The 5,000-nt window shown below is 38.2% G+C and overlaps 1 protein-coding gene across 4 annotated transcripts in view; it reads left to right on the top strand.

The window, feature by feature from the left end:
- The window catches only part of LOC123512160 (BMP-binding endothelial regulator protein-like), a 164,659-nt gene that overhangs the window by 33,519 nt on the left and 126,140 nt on the right, over window positions 1-5,000 (top strand). The window lies entirely within an intron of this gene.

Raw genomic sequence — 5,000 nt, 5'->3', positions numbered from 1 at the left:
TCTCTTATTCACTTCTAATCTCTCTCTCTCTCTCTCTCTCTCTCTCTCTCTCTCTCTCTCTCTCTCTCTCTCTCTCTCACAACCCTTTCTTGCTCTTTTTCCTAATCTCATCCTTCCTCCCTTCACTCTGCCTTATCTCCCTCCCTTCTTCCCTTATCCACATCACTCCTCTCCCTGCCACTCCCTGCCACTCCCTGCCACTACCCCACCCACGTCCTCTCTCCCTCTCCTTCTCCCTCTCCCTCTCGCTCTCCCTCTCCCTGTTCCCCTCACCTCCGAAGCCGTGGTAGTCAAATGAACAACTCAACACGTGAAAAATTTAAGAACACTGTCACTCATTACTCGAGAGGGAAAGTGGAGCTGGTGGCCTGCTGATAATTGACTCCTTGTGTGTGTGTGTGTGTGTGTGTGTGTGTGTGAGAGAGAGAGAGAGAGAGAGAGAGAGAGAGAGAGAGAGAGAGAGAGAGAGAGAGAGAGATGGAAATTAAAGGACTATCGGTAATGAATGATGTTAGAGAGTATTAATAAAGACAGATGTGCAGAAAGATATACAGACAGACAGACAGACAGACAGACAGACAGACAGACATTTTCTATTTATCTATTGTGTCAACTTTTTTTTTTTTTACGTACATTTATTTATTCATTTTATTTTATTATTTTCTGAATTTGCTTCCTCACTTTCTGGTTTCTTTCTTTCATATTTTCATTACTCATTGTGGTGTAATCTTTTCTTTCATTCATTCACTTATTCTCCTTTTATTCTCTTGTATCTATATTTACTCATCTTTACCTTAGTATTATTCAAGTTCGCTGTTTTTTTTTTTCCTTTTCTTTATTCTATTTATTTTTTTTTCCATTTTTCTTTTTCTTTTTTTTTACTTTCTATTTTTTTCTCGGCTGTCATCACGTGTCGCTGGCTTCCTCTAATCCTGGCCAGGACTCAACAAAAACATCCTTAATATCTCTTTCCTTTGCATCACTTCCCTCTAGATCTACTTAATGCTCTTTTTTATCAATTCTTGTGTGGTGTTATCTGTTTTTTGTCTGGTTTCCACACATGAAGAATAAGAGCGAGATAAAAACTAGAGGAAGAAAAAGAAATACCCTCACCCTTTGATTTCTAATGGCTGTTTTCTTTTTCCCTTTTTTTTTCTCTTTGTAAACCTAAAAAAAATGCTGTGAAAGATAAAACTTCTAAAGGTTTCATCTGTCGCTCTTTTTTGTCAGTGAAGTGTTACCTCGACAACTTGTGCCAGGCTGTGGTGGAAGTTATTGTGCTTTTAAGATCTTCAGTACCATGATACGTTTTATATTTATTCTGCTTACTATTTGGTGATTTTATACAGCTTCAGAAACTTATGTGGGGATTAGAATAGTGAAGACTCTGGCCCTTAATACAAACGTTTCGTCTAATCATGCCCTAAACTCATGGTAGAAATGCGTCTCAATACTGAAGGAGTTTAGTGCGTTTCTGTGATTCTAGTTTGCAGTAGAACATCGCAGCGATTTTGAGTAGAAACCAGTATTAGAATTCCCTACACTTTTTTATTTGTTCTATCAGAAAAAGAATAAGAATTTGCGTTATCATATTGCAGTGTCGGATAATTTCTCTTTTGTTCCTCTTCTGTCCAGCTGGGAAATAGCAAAGGAAGGATAATATGTCAGGAAAAGAAAATTGTCTTATACTTTTCCATCTGTTCTGTTAGAAAACGCAGGAAAAGAAAAGAAAATTAAAGAGTTAAAGAGTTATACCATTTGGGAGAAAATCTTAAAAATTTCACATAGTTTCTGATTCCTTTCTTTAAGTTCTCTTTTTGTCGAGTAAGAAAACAACAATCATCCAAGACTTTTCTCCTTCACTTCCTTAATGTCCGGTCAACAAACCGCAAAAAACTCCTTAAAACTCGTCGTGTGTGTGTGTGTGTGTGTGTGTGTGTGTGTGTGTGTGTGTGTGTGTGTGTGTGTGTGTGTGTGTGTGTGTGTGTGTGTGTGTGTGTGTGTGTGTGTGTGTAGCGTGGTGGTGTCCTGGTTCGAGTGGTTCTGGGAAGCGAGACCATTTGACTTCCTCTGCTTTACGTGGAAGGGATTCTGGCGATCGAGAACTATTAGTGAACGTGTTGGTGTGTTATATCGGTTCTAGCAGATGTTATTTGTTTTTTTTTTAAGGACGTTTTTTTATGATTCTTGTGACAGTTATTGAGGTTTTTCAAGACTTATATTAGTTTATTTTTTTTGGCGTGATTCTAATGATAGTTTAACTCCTTCAAGACTGAGACACATTTTTATCTTGAGATTTTTGCACGATTAGACCCTTTTATTGACATTAGGAAGGGTCTGTGGAGGTTAGAAGAGTAATGGCGACAGTCTTCACTATATTAATCCCCAACATGAGTTTCTGAAGCTGTGTAAAATCACCAAATAGTAAGCAGAATGTATATGGAAACACGTCATGATACTGAAGGGGTTAATACCACGTAATTATTGTCTATCTTACTCAGACATGTGGTGAGAGTTGCTAGGATTTTCAAGTGTGTTTGAGTGAAAGTTATTACGGTTTTCATTAGTGTTTTAGTGACTAGTGATAGTTTAACATGAATTTTGTATTGGTTTGTTGTCACGAAAACTTCTGACATGCTCTAGTAGAAACTAATGCGGCTTTTCCAAGTGTGTTTTCATAATTATAGTGAAAGTTATTGGGATTTTCAAGAATATTTTCATGATTCTAGTAAAAATCATGAGTTTTTAGTGAAGATCAATGGAGCTTTCATAATTCCAGTAAAAGTTATTGGAGTTCTCAAGGTTGTTTGTATAATTGTAGTGGAAATCATTGGAAGCATCAAGGGTGTTTGTAATTTAATAGGAATTCTGCAACAAAAATCATAAGACCCTGTTAATGATCACCATGACCTCTGAAACCCCTGCGAGAGACCAAAGCGTTTAGGAACAAGAGAACACACGATAAGGAAGGCTTGGATCCGTATTTAGATATGCTCTATTTCCAAGAATCCCCCTGAGATAATTAGTGTGGTTTTGAAGAGAGCTTTTACAGTTAATAGTGTAGAAATCTTATCAATCTGCCTCCAGAAACGTAAAAACACCTTAAAAATCCCGTGCCAATTTAGATCAAGCCTTTTGAAATAGTGGCGGTGAATCACAGAAGCGTTTTATGATATGAGCTTAAGGACTTCAGAAACAGTTCAACGCCGCACCTTCACTAATTCAAGTCTCCTGTTTAAGTGACACAAGTTTTCAAGGGGGTTTTTAAGGTTTTAATGCCAAATGGACAAGGTTACTTCACAATTCACGGAAGAAACACCTTCAGAAACCCGGCTTGTCATCTCTGTGTCCTTAAAAAATAGTCGTGGTGAGAGAGAGCTGAGCGTCTGAGAATATGAGCCTGAGTGTCACAGTGCCGCCGCTCACTCCTCACCTCCCCGCGCCACTTGACTCCCGTGTTCCGCCACCTTGTAAACACACCGCGCATCCGGCAGTCAGTCAGGCAGCCAGGCGAGGATACCAGATTCTTCAGTAAGATACTGAATAACCAACATTGACACAAACATCCTTATTTCCTTAACCATTTTCTTACTTTCTTCTCTGTGTGAACGCTGGTCATTTTGTTCCTGTTGAAGCTGAGGTTGCCCACGAACAGACCTGTCTCTGATGCTTTACCAGAGTCTTCCTAAACACTTCTGCTTTACCTTCACTGCGTTGAGATTTTTGTTCCTTCGACTGGTAATGATTTGCTATTGAATTTGGAAACATAGATGGTTCTCCGAAATTAGATAGATAAGTGAATGCATAATGGTAATGGTAACTTCTGCTTTACCTTGACTGCGTTGAGGTTTTGTTCCTTCGACTGGTAATGATTTGCTATTGTATTTGGAAACATAGATGGTTCTCCGAAATGAAATAGATAGATAAGTGAATGAATAATAGTAATGATAGATGAATAGATAAGAAGATAATGAAAATAGATGAATAAGACAACGGATAATATCAACGAAAAAAATATGTTTGATATTTTTTGGCTTTCTCAGTAAGTGTTATCTTTCAAAAGTTTCAATTACTCTCTCACTTTTTATTGTTCATTTTATTTTATTCTTTTTCTTCTTCATTTTCTTCTTCTTCTTCTTCTTCTTCTTCTTTCTTCTTCTGCTTCTTCTTCTCCTCCCTGTTCTTCTTCTTCCTCCTCCTCCTCCTCCTGCTCTCCTTTTTTTCTTTTTCTTCTTCTTTTCTTCGCTCGTTTTAATTCCATCTTCGGTTCTTCATTTCGTTTTATTTCTTCTTCTTTTCTTATGTTAATCCTCCTCCTCCTCCTCCTCCTCCTCCTCCTCCTCCTCCTCCTCCTCCTCCTCCTCACTCGCCACCTTCACACTCAACACGCGTCTCGGAAAAAGAGCGTATGTTCAACTTATTTCGTTACGTTAAGACGAGTTACGTAGTGCCTCTCTCTCTCTCTCTCTCTCTCTCTCTCTCTCTCTCTCTCTCTCTCTCTCTCTCTCTCTCTCTCTCTGTCCGTCATTCTGTCTGTCACTTGTCAGTCTTTCTCGATTCAATATAGAAAAGTAATTAATTCATTCTATTGTTCTGCATAAGAGAGAGAGAGAGAGAGAGAGAGAGAGAGAGAGAGAGAGAGAGAGAGAGAGAGAGAGAGAGAGAGAGAGAAGGGGTAGACACACAGACAAACAGACTGACAGACGAAATAAAAAAAACAAGAAGAAAAACAAACTAAACAACAACAACAACTAACAACAACAACAACAACAACAACAACAACAACAACAACAACCAACAATCAAACAACCAACCAGCCAACCAAAAAAAAAAAAAAAATACAAACAAACAGAAAAACAAACGAACGAAGTGAAACAATATGAAACGAACGAAAGATAGGAATGAAAAGGAGAGGAAAGAGAAAAGAAAAGAAAGAAAGAAGAAGAGGAGGAAGAATTAGCAGAGGAAATGCGACAAGACACACTAAAGAAGGAAGGAAG

This window comes from Portunus trituberculatus, chromosome 33 (assembly GCF_017591435.1).
Source record: "Portunus trituberculatus isolate SZX2019 chromosome 33, ASM1759143v1, whole genome shotgun sequence".
In the NCBI taxonomy this organism is placed as follows: domain Eukaryota; kingdom Metazoa; phylum Arthropoda; class Malacostraca; order Decapoda; family Portunidae; genus Portunus; species Portunus trituberculatus.
This window is presented reverse-complemented; position numbering and strand designations above follow the sequence as displayed.